Genomic DNA, 12,339 nt, shown 5'->3' on the forward strand with positions numbered 1-12,339 from the left:
GACACACGCGGCCGCCGAGTGGGGCGAGCAAGGAACAAGGAGCAAGGAACTACAACTCCCAGCGTCCCCTGCTTCGCGGGGATGCCGATTGACACCTGGGGCTTCCGCCTGGGAGGCGCATAAGACCGAGCCCTTCCTCCCGCGTCGCGGGACGCGCGCGGGCAGCGCCGGGCTGAGCCCGGGCAGAGGGCGGGCCGTCTGTGGCCGTCAGGGGACGACAGAGGACAGGACAGGCCACGTCCCTAAAACCTGCACCGCAAGAATGGGTAAGAGAAAGCTTCAGACTTCAATCACAGGGGGCACTAGTAAAATCAAAATTGCACGGAAATCTAATGCTTCTGAAAATATTATGACATATCTAACATCAGCGGTGGGGAAGTTAAATAAAGAAATTGCTGAGAAAGAACGGGAACTTGGGCTGGATAGTGCATCCTTGGACCCTGTAGAGTTTCCTATACCCTTGAGACAACCGATACCTCTAGAACCCAATATTAACATTGTGACTGTAAATGAGATTGTTCATGAGCACCAAAATACAATATGTCAAGAAGATCCTATAGCTGTCACTGAGGTTCTTGAGCACAACCAAACTTTGGAGGGGGAAGTACATAATATGCAAAAAGCCAGAAGAACTGTGAAAAATCATAAAATACAATCCCAGCGAAACAGACATAAAACAAAACCACGGCAACCCCCATCTAAGTTCGAAAGCACAATAAAGGAAATGATCGAAAGGGTCCTAACAGACACCATTGAAACAACATTGATTAAGATCTCCAATGATATCGTAGAAACGCTAAAAGACTGTGTCTCTGATATATTGGGCAGATGTGATAGAATGAATACACTGTTACTCAAAAAGGTAACGGAGCACGTAGCCTTGGAGCCACAGCAGACTCTAAATCAACAAGCCCAACCAATTGAAGTGACAAAAAACAGTGCCCCTAAAATGTCACATTTGACACCTTTACCTCATACACCTATTTTGGACATTATAACTAAAACTAAAATATCTGACAAAGTGTCACATACAACTCTCCAGAATACGCCTAAACCCAAGTACAACAAAATATCAAATCCCAATGAAGAGGGTCTACATAAAGGTATTAGCCAAGGCTTGGGTAATGGACAACGCCCAAAACCTATGGTCAACTTACCACCAGAGGCTACTCCCTTTGTGGCTGTATTGGTTAATGTCCCGATACTTAAAGCAGGAGAGATAGAAACCCAGGCCACCCTAATGGAAAATATAAAGAGTTGGTGCGACACAAACTGCTCGGGTCTGAGGGATGTCTCATCATTTATAAGCCTGGCAAGAAGAGTCGCTTGGCTGGGACCCACAGGAAAATGTTTCTCTGATGACTGCGTCATAATAAATTTTAGCAAACCTCACGTTTGTACTAGGCTATTTTGGGATGCCACTAATATAACACCGGGACAAATTTGTGCAGTCCCGCTGGGTTTTTTCTACCCCCGACCACAGCAACAAACTCCCTTGCTGAATACGAATGCAGGAACAAACACTCCAAGCCATAACACTCGCCTAGCTACCTGGGCAACACAGCCACCAAGCTTCCAAACGAACTACACCAATAAGCGTACAGTGGATACTGTTTCTAACCTGGAACTGATAAATAGATTTGCAGCCTTATCAGATCTTGATGAAAATAACTGACTGTCTTTCCAAGAGAGGGAGGAGGAACAGTTTTGTGCAACCGCAGAAGTGAGAAATCTGAAAATAATGACTTGGAACATTGCTGGTCTCCGATCTAAAAGGGAAGACATACACAGGGGGACAGCGCCACCCTGACTGAGCCTGGACGGAGGTGCTGACCTGCCGTGGAGGGCTGGGAGAGTCGAACCCTGCAAGCCTGGAGCCGCCGCAGCTGAGCCGGAGCCCTACATCTCCACCGCTGAGAGAGATAGCTACACCCAGGTGAGGAGCACTACGGGGGGCATCACTCCGTGACTCGGGGGGCACACCTGAGCCCCCGGCGTTTGGGCCTCTGAGACCCGACATCTGCGTCCCCCCTGCTTCGGACTAATTGCCTTGACTGGGTTGGGTCCCCCTCTGCACTAGAGCTCATCACCGGGCGTCACCACGAGATTAGACACCTGAACCCACCGGTGCACACACCCATACCTCACTCTCCACTTTGTCCGGTTGTCGAGTGGCTCCCTGGACTAGACATTCGTGAGCTCACCTCGCCAATCGCGACAGAGACAACTCCACCCGGCGCCACTACAGGGCCGGACCCCCGAGGTCCGCTACTCTCGCTGCCACTCTAAACTACCCACGCTCCATCTACCCGGGGTTGGCACGGCCCTGGTGACAAGATGGAGGGGCAGCGGTCGAAGAAGGGGTCACAGACTCTCCCGGAGCTCCTGGCCAAATCACAATCGAAGCCCACCAAGGATCCACCCTCCCCCCTGACCGCGAAAACAGCGCCAACATCAGTAGAAGATCAATCGCCCATCACTAGAACTTTCTTAGAGTCGCTTTTTAATTCCCTGAGGGACGACTTCCGCTCCCTAAAACAAGAAGTGGCAGGCGAGGTCCGGGAACTCAGGCGGGACGTGGAGGGCCTTGGAGAACGAGTGGAAGCGGTCGAAACAGCAGATCAGGACAGGAGCTTGGAAATATCACACATCCAGCAGGAAATAGTGTGCCTCACGGACCAACAAATGGACCTCCAGACCCATATAGAAGATCTCGAGAACCGTTCCTGCCGGAACAACATACTGGTCCGCGGGGTCCCTCAAAAATCAGAGGGGTCTGACATCACGGGCTACCTACAGACTCTCTTCCGGTCGGTTCTGGGCGAAACGGCGGACTTCGAGATACGTATTGACAGAGCCCACAGGGTGGGACTGCCCAGACGGTCCTCGCCGCCCCCACCAGACATATTAGCCTTTCTGCCTGACTTCCCCTTAAAGGAGCGAATCCTCAGGGAGGCGCGACGAGCCCAACCTCTTCAATTCCAGGGCTACCCCATTGCCCTCTACCAGGACCTGTCTGCCATTACCCTGCAGAAGCGCAAGGAATTCCGTAAAGTAACAGATTTCCTGCGACAGCATGAGAATCCGTATTCTTGGGGTCACCCGTTTCGTCTCATCTTCAAATGGGAAGGAAAATTACACCAACTGTGATCGCTCAGGGACACATGCGCCCTCCTGGGCCTTGAGCATGAGGTAGATGACTGTCAGGACTTCGGTCCCGGCTACTAGGCACATGAAGGTAGGAGCGAGTCTGGGGGTATGGTTTACCAGCTTTATTGGTTCTTTTGGATTTTGTAGGCTCTTGCTGGCTCATTAAACAAGGTAGTGATCTCTGTGTGGTCAGTTACACAGTCACTGAGTACACACAGTAAACAAATAATATGCAGTCTTTTTGGTGCTTGGTCAATGGTCTGGCGTCTTTATCCCTTCTTCGGGTGCAGAAGTCTTTGACCGGCCTCCGGAAATCCAGAAGGGAGCGGGGAAGAAAAGAAACAAAACAAGGGTCAGGTCTCTGCCTATTCTCAAGATACGTGGCGGGGAAAAGGGATGTGCAAACCTAACACCAGTCCCTAACAGTGCCGTGCCTAAGTGAGGGAGACAATCGTGCTAGTGACGTAGTGTAGTGCTCAGGCGGCCCTTCCACCACCCTTTGAACCAGACCCCAGTCTCCCCCGTCACTTGCCTGTCGCCACGGTCCCAGGTGACCGTGGTATCGTGAGATCCTGCCTCCTCTGGTTCCGTCAGGGGGCCGGTCTCGCTCGCGTTCTCTGGGGTTCTTGAGGTGTCTTCGGGTTGGTCCCTCGGGCTCGGGACGTTCTCCTGCCTTTTCTCGGTCTCGCCGACGTCCTCTCCTCCATTCCTCGGCCTTGAAGCGCTCTCGAAGGTCTCCTCTGCTCCTCCCGGTCCCGACTCCGGCTCCGCGCTCTGGTTTGCTGTGGACATCCTCCTTTGTACGTGCAAAGCGGAAACAGCGCTTCCCATGGCCACAGCTGGTACGCCGACCTGATTTCCGGCCGCGTCCAATCCCGCGGCCATCTTGGGTTGGGTCGGGGTTGCGGATCCCTCACACTGCCTTTCCCCCGAGAATGGACGATCGGGCCATTCGGCCAAAGGACACCGGGAGAGGAAATCCACGTTGTTCTGCAGACTTCCTGGCAAGTGGAAAGTGCTGTAGGAAAAAGGCTGGAGGGCAAGAAACCAACGCAAAACCTTGGGGTTAGTATTCTTATGCAGGGAGAGCCAGGTCAATGGTGCATGATCAGTCAGGAGAATAAAATGACGACCCAGGAGGTAGTATTGCAAAGCTTCCACAGCCCACTTAATTGCAAGGCATTCCTTCTCGATAGTGGCATAGGAGACTTCCCTGGGGAACAGTTTTCGGCTGATGTACAAGACAGGGTGGAGGAAGCCTTTCTCGTTGGGTTGGGATAATATGGCCCCTAAACCTCTGTCTGATGCATCTGTCTGTAGGACAAAGGTGGTATTAAAATTAGGACAGGACAAAACCGGGTCTCTACACAGGGCTGTTTTCAGGTCTTTGAAGCTCTGTTCTTGGGCGGCGGTCCAGGGCATTTTGTCTCTGTAGAAGGGTTTGGTAAGCAGGTCGGTTAAAGGACTAGCCACAGAGGAAAAATGTGGTACAAACCGCCGGTAGTACCCCACCAGGCCCAAGAAGGAACGGACCTCTTTTCTCGTTGTGGGGCGGGGGATGTGGGTTATGGCTGCTACTTTATTCACCTGTGGGCGTACCTGTCCTTCCCTGATGTCATATCCCAGGTATTCGATATGGTTAGCCCCTAAGGTGGTCTTCCGGGGGTTGAGTGTTAGTCCTGCTTTCTGAAGGGCCCCAAACACCTGCTGTAAATGCAACATGTGGGTTTCCCAATCCGGGCTATATACCACAATGTCGTCCAGATAGGCTTTGGCGTAGTCTCTATGGGGGCCCAGAATAACGTCCATCAAACGCTGAAAGGTCGCGGGCGCCCCATGGAGGCCGAAGGGCATTACTCGGAACTGAAAGAGACCCAAGAGAGTTATAAAGGCGGTCTTGTCTCTACTATCTGGGTGAAGAGGGATCTGCCAATATCCTTTGGTTAGATCAATACACGACATAACCCTGGCCTGTCCTAACGTCTCAACCAATTCGTCCACCCGTGGCATAGGATAGGCATCGAATTGGGATACAGCGTTTACTTTCCGGAAGTCGATGCAGAAGCGGATGCTTCCATCCGGTTTTGGCACCAGAACGATGGGAGAGGACCAGGGGCTTTTTGATGGTTCTATGATCCCTGCCTCTAACATCGTTTTAACCTCTTCCTCTATTGCCATCCGTCTCGCGGCTGGGATCCGGTACGGAGCCTGTTTAATGGGTTGGGTGGTATGAGTAATGATGGAATGTTCCACAAGTGTTGTTTTCCCCGGTTTTCCGGAGACTACCGTGGGAAAAGACGTACAGAGGGCCTCTAACTGCTTCTTTTGTTCTTTCGTCGTCTGAGACCCCCAGGAGGGGTTTTCAGTGGCTTCGTGAGTGTAGTGGGAGACTTCTAGAGGTTTGTTTGTGACGACCTAGCCTACCTGTGTGCCTGATCCGGAAGGGATTATATCCGGTTCTTCCCAGGCTTTTAAAAGATTGATGTGATAAATCTGGGACGCCTTAGGGTGGTGTGGGACAGCTATTCTATACGTGACTGGCGTGATTTTGGCCAGGACAGAGAAGGGTCCTTGCCAAGTGGCTAGCAGTTTCTTATCCGAAGAGGGTAAGAGAATAAGCACTTTGTCCCCCACCTTCAGCTCTCTCAACCTGGTATTCCTGTCATATAACCGTTTTTGCTGAGTCTGGGCGTTTTCTAAGTGCGTGTGCGCTTCTTCCCATACAGCGGACAGGGTCTCTTTAAGGTTTTCACTGTATTGGAGCAGGGGTTTTCCCTCGTCCTCTGTTTCTACCCATTGTTCGGCTGCCATGTCCAGGAGTGTACGGGGCTTCCTTACAAACATAAGCTCAAATGGGGAGAACCCCGTCGACCTCTGTTCATGTGTGCGAATGGCGTAGAGGACTAGGGGTAGCTGACGGTCCCAGTCTCTGCCTGTTTTATCGATGTGCTTCCTCAACAGAGTCTTGATGGTTTTATTATATCGTTCCACCAGACCATCGGTCTGGGGGTGATATACGGAAGTCCTTAACTGTTTGATCTGTAGTATGTCACAGACCTGCTTCATCAGTCGTGACATGAAAGGAGTCCCCTGATCGCGAAGGATTTCGTTGGGAAAACCTACCCTTGAGAACAGTGTTACCATCGCCTGAGCCACCGCCTTGGATGTTGCTGTGGTCAGGGGGAAAGCCTCCGGATACCGCGTGGAATAATCTACAATGACCAAGATGAATCGATGCCCACGGGCAGAAGGTATAAGGGGACCCACTAAATCCATTCCCACCCGGGAAAAAGGGATGTCAATCACGGGTAAAGGATGAAGGGGGGCTCTAGGGAGAGCTGGGTTGTTCACTAGTTGACAGCGTACGCAGGCAGCGCAAAACCTGGCTACCTCGTGATATACCCCTGGCCAATAAAAGCGATCCAACAAATAATCAAGAGTTTTCTCTTTCCCACAATGGCCTCCCCCGGCCTGACTATGGGCTAGCAACAGGACCTGAGGGCGGAACAGCCCTGGAACCAGGAGTTGTTCCCTTTTCCCCCTATTCGTAAGAGTCAGGCGATACAACAAGCCCCTCTTTACCACAAAATAAGGTCCTACCTTTCCCTCTTGTTCGTCCTCAGCCTGGGTCCACGCATTCTGTAGCGAGTTGTCATCTCTTTGGTCGGCCCTGAAGTTGCGACAGGCAGTTGGAGACTGATCTGAGGAAGAAATAACATGCATTGGGTGTGTATACTGTGGTCGTGAATACAGCTGTCTCTCTTTCCTCTTCTCCCTTTTGCTTTTTGTCTGTCGGTCCGCGGGTTGTGCTATAGGAGTGTTAAAAAACGGGGCGTTGGTCAACCACTCGGTTGGCGATGGAGACCCTGTGCATGTCTGTAAGTAGTCCGAAAACCGAGGTAAATCAGTCCCTAGGAGAACGCGTTCAGGCAACTCGGGGATCACCCCTACTTTCCGTAGCTGAACCTCCTTTTGGATCTCCAGGGCTACCTCTGCGAGGGGGTATAATTTTTGGTCCCCGTGCACACAGGTGACTTTCACCTGAGTGTTGGGTATCAGAAGGGCCTTGGGCACCAAGTCCGCAGCTACTACAGTTTGTTGGCAACCTGTGTCGAGTACGGCTATCACTGGTTTCCCATTCACGTGTACTTTCATATTATAGGGATTGACGACCTCTCCTGTGCTAAAGATCCTCCCCTTGGTCAACCCCACATCCATAGGTTCTGGCCCCGGGGTTCTATTGGGACAGTTACGTGCTATGTGCCCCCACTCGGCGCACTGAAAACACTGGGGTCCTTGATGTGTAGGGACAGGGGACAGGAACCTAGGGGTTATCCTACTAGGAAGAGGAGTGCTCCGGGACTCGGGTAGGGGGTTTGGAGGGCGTAAGGGAGGACGAATAGGAGAAAAGGGGGCGCGGTGCGCTAGGGGACGGAAATCAGGGGAACGATGGAAAGCACAAGCCAGATCTACTGCCAGAGCTACTGTCAAGTTCGGGTGTTGTTGTATCCAAGCCCGGGTGTTGCCAGGTAGCGCCTCTAAGTACTGTTCTAGCACTACTTTCTCGGTTACATTCTCCACCGTGGCATTGGACGGCTGTAGCCAACGACAACCCAGATCACGAATGCGATAGAACAAGGTTCGGGGGTTATCGCCTGTGGCCCATTTCTCCTTCCGGAACCGAGTCTGGTAATACTCCGTATCATACCCTAATCTCTCTAGGATTGTCCTTTTAATCTCTGCATAAGGCGTGCTTCCATCGGGGTTGGCCGCCTGGTAGGCCGCCTGCAGTTCTCCTGACAGCAGGGGTGCAACATACTGTCCCCATCGCTCGGGAGGCCATGCGGCTGTGGTGGCCACCCTTTCAAAGTTCACAAAGAAAAAGTCAGGATCCTCGCCGGTTTGATATTTTTGTAGCACCGCACTGGGTACATTGGGGTGAATCCTGGAATTGGCCACCACGTCAGACAAACGTAGAATGGCCGTGTCCTGTACTTGTTGGTTGTTGACCAGTAGGGAAGCCTGGTCTCTTAGGGCCACGTGTAGCTCCTCTCTGTCTTTCTGGGCTTGCTTTCCCTGCTCCTCTACCATCAGCTGCAGATGGCGTTGTCCTTCCGCCAGTTGGGTCACTATATTTTCCATAGTGGAGGGGTCAGACGGCTGTGTCGCGGTCTTAATCCCACTTCTGACACCACTGTCAGGACTTCGGTCCCGGCTACTAGGCACACGAAGGTAGAAGCGAGTCTGGGGGTATGGTTTACCAGCTTTATTGGTTCTTTTGGATTTTGTAGGCTCTTGCTGGCTCATTAAACAAGGTAGTGATCTCTGTGTGGTCAGTTACACAGTCACTGAGTACACACAGTAAACAAATAATATGCAGTCTTTTTGGTGCTTGGTCAATGGTCTGGTGTCTTTATCCCTTCTTCGGGTGCAGAAGTCTTTGACCGGCCTCCGGAAATCCAGAAGGGAGCGGGGAAGAAAAGAAACAAAACAAGGGTCAGGTCTCTGCCTATTCTCAAGATACGTGGCGGGGAAAAGGGATGTGCAAACCTAACACCAGTTCCTAACAGTGCCGTGCCTAAGTGAGGGAGACAATCGTGCTAGTGACGTAGTGTAGTGCTCAGGCGGCCCTTCCACCACCCTTTGAACCAGCCCCCAGTCTCCCCCGTCAACTTGCCTGTCGCCACGGTCCCAGGTGACCGTGGTATTGTGAGATCCTGCCTCCTCTGGTTCCGTCAGGGGGCCGGTCTCGCTCGCGTTCTCTGGGGTTCTTGAGGTGTCTTCGGGTTGGTCCCTCGGGCTCGGGACGTTCTCCTGCCTTTCCTCGGTCTCGCCGACGTCCTCTCCTCCGTTCCTCGGCCTTGAAGCGCTCTCGAAGGTCTCCTCTGCTCCTCCCGGTCCCGACTCCGGCTCCGCGCTCTGGTTTGCTGTGGACATCCCCCTTTGTACGCGCAAAGCGGAAACAGCGCTTCCCATGGCCACAGCTGGTACGCCGACCTGATTTCTGGCCGCGTCCAATCCCACGGCCATCTTGGGTTGGGTCGGGGTTGCGGATCCCTCACAATGACCCAACCCTGAGCCCGGCCAGTGGACCCTGAGACAATGGATGGCAGACTGTGCACCGAAGACGGTCACCCTCACGACTCCTGAAGCCGGATGCCTCTACTATCACCCAGGAACGCGCCACGGCTGTGGCGGAGGTGGCCAAGGAGACTTCCTCCTCAGGCTGACAGTGGCAAAGTTTGGGAGATCATTCTTAGCTTAATTCCCTCCTAGATGGGGGTTGGGTTTTGGGCGGGGAGCCGAAGTGTCCGCCACAAACCACGACCCAAATGGAAGACTTCACCACAGCCCTGTGCGAATTGACAGGACTGGGACTATACCCACATACTCGTGGGCGTTGGGGCATCGGGGGGAGCGGGAGTTTGGGAGAACAGTTGAATGTATCCTTATCTCATGGAGAACAGTTGTGAATGCAAAGGGGGGGGTGGGGGGATGGTTTTGGGGGGATTTGGGGAGGGAACCAGTGTGCCAGGGAGGATTTACTATTGCTGGACTGTTGAGACTCAATTTCTTTGCCCTATTGCTCAGCCTCAGACCACAGTCGTTTCCACAACATTGTGCATCTAGACCACGTACACACGCACGTACTAACGCTCCTAAGCCCGCCCTCTTCAATAATGGTTAGCCCCACACTGAAGATACTGACACTTAACGTCAAAGGCCTAAATAACCCTATTAAGAGACGAGCGATACTCTCTTACCTGGAACACTCTGGGGCGGATCTGTGCCTACTCCAAGAGACCCACCTGCTACCCAATGATTGGCATAGATTACGCTCGCGTACCTTTCCCCAACAATTTTTCTCTTCCCTCCCTACTAAGAAAGCGGGGGTAGCCATCCTGATCTCTAGGCACTTTAAGGGGAAGGTGGGGACCAAATGCGGGGAAGTTAAGGGCCGCCTCCTTGCACACTCCTTTCAACTTGGAGACCTACACCTCACAATTGGGTCAGTTTACGCTCCCAATACAGGCCAAGAAGCCTTTTTAGAAAAACGCTCTTTCTGAATCTCTTCAGTCACCTGACTCACTCATACTTATCGGGGGGGACCTTAACCTGGTCATGGACACCACCAAAGACAGATCGGGACACCGGTATGGGGATGCAGGCGCTATTACCACCGCTGGGGCAGACTGGTTGCAGGACCGGGGCCTAGTAGACATATGGCGCAATGTACACCCGAACACAACACAATTTACATTCTACTCCCACGTCCACCGCACCTACGCCAGGCTAGACCATTTCATAGGCTCATCTGAGCTGCTACCCAAGGTGACCAGGGCTGACATTGTCCCCGCGGCGCTCTCAGACCATGAGGCTATTGAGCTAACCCTCACTGCCCCTGTCACCCCCCGTCCTTGCGGTACGTGGCGGCTTCGGGAAACCATGCTGCAACGGCCAGCGATCCGTGAGCGCCTAAACACCTGTATCATGGATTATCTAACAAATAACGACACGCCAGAGGTGTCCTTGTCGTCCTTATGGGGAGCCCTGAAATCAGTGGTCCGTGGGGAGCTCCTCGCTATAGCTGCAGGGGAAGCTAGAGATCGCAGGGAAAAGAGGTCCGGACTCACAACCCAGGTCGAGGAACTTGAAAGAGTCCACAGTCGCACAGGCGCCCCACGTGTCTGGCGACAGCTGAAAGCGGCCAGGGCCCAACTAGCCTCCCTTGACACAGATAGGGCGGAATTTGCCGCACTTCGCCTCCGACATACATACTACGTTAGGGGCAACAAAACTGGACGCTTACTGGCCAGCGCCCTCAAGGCCAAAACCCACCGCACAAACATCACAGACCTCACAGACGGATCTGGGAACACTCTCACTGAGGACTCCCAGATAGCTAACGAGTTCCGGACCTACTATGCCTCATTGTATAAGGCTGATACACCGCCCCTTAGGGAGGTAGATACGTATTTGTCCTCGGCGGCCATTACAGAGCTGTCCCAGTCCAGCGCGGACGCGTTAGATGCCCCCATTCGCTTGGAGGAAGTCACAGCAGCTATATCCAGACTTCGCCCATTGAAATCCCCGGGCCCGGACGGCTTCTCGGCGGGCTTTTACAAAATGTTCAGCCACCTCGTAGCCCCGGTCCTTACCCGACTCTTCAATTCCTTTGAGGGTCCAGGCTCTATCCCCCCGGACATGTTAGCAGCTGAGGTGATCGTCCTGCCCAAACCAGGCAAAAAACCGACTCACTGCTCGGCATTCCGTCCGATCTCCTTACTGAATTTAGATCTCAAGCTTTTCACTGGAGTGCTGGTGGCCCGTTTGGGCCCGCTACTACCCGGTATCCTGGAGCCTGACCAATCGGGCTTCGTGCCCAACCGCCAATGTAGCGATAATACTAAAAGAATGCTACATCAAATAGTTAAAACACTCTTCCAGGGCTCCAATGCGGCACTCCTTTCCATCGACGCGGAGAAGGCTTTCGACCGCGTTGACTGGGCATACTTGCAACAAGTGTTACTCCGCTTCGGACTCGGTGACCGCTTTCGGTCCTGGATAGCCAGCTGTTACCACCGACCACTCGACCGCACTGACTGCGGCTCTGAACTACAAATCTCTTACCGCCCAGATTAAGGCAGATCTCACGCGCTGGTCTAAGCAGCCTTTGTCCCTCCTGGGCATAGTGGCGGCGGTGAAAATGTCGGCCCTACCCAAAATCCTATACATCTTCCAGACTCTCCCAGTATTCCCCCCAAAAGGCACCATCTCCGATCTTCAAGCAGCACTGCACCACTTTATTTGGGAGGGTAAAAGGGCGCTACTTAACAAACAGCTAGTTCACCGTAGAACAGACGAGGGAGGCCTGGGGATCCCCAACTTACTACAGTACTTCCACGCCACACAGCTCCGCTACCTGGTGGAATGGTACAGGCCCGAGTCAGAGAAGAGGTGGCTATTCCAAGACAGAGCCATGGCCCGGCGATCCCTGTGGGCGATTCCCTTTCTACCCAAAAAGCACAGACCAACATACCTCACCAACTCTCCCATAACTCGCACAGTCACCAAGGTATGGGATGCAGTGGCCATTAGACGCGGCCTCACCACCTTTCCCTCTCCATTTACCCCTCTCCTAATGATCCCCGGGCTTTCACACAATGGCGAGGCACAGCATGCAGGTGC

The sequence above is a fragment of the Lissotriton vulgaris genome, chromosome 4_1 (genome assembly GCF_964263255.1).
Source record: "Lissotriton vulgaris chromosome 4_1, aLisVul1.2, whole genome shotgun sequence".
In the NCBI taxonomy this organism is placed as follows: domain Eukaryota; kingdom Metazoa; phylum Chordata; class Amphibia; order Caudata; family Salamandridae; genus Lissotriton; species Lissotriton vulgaris.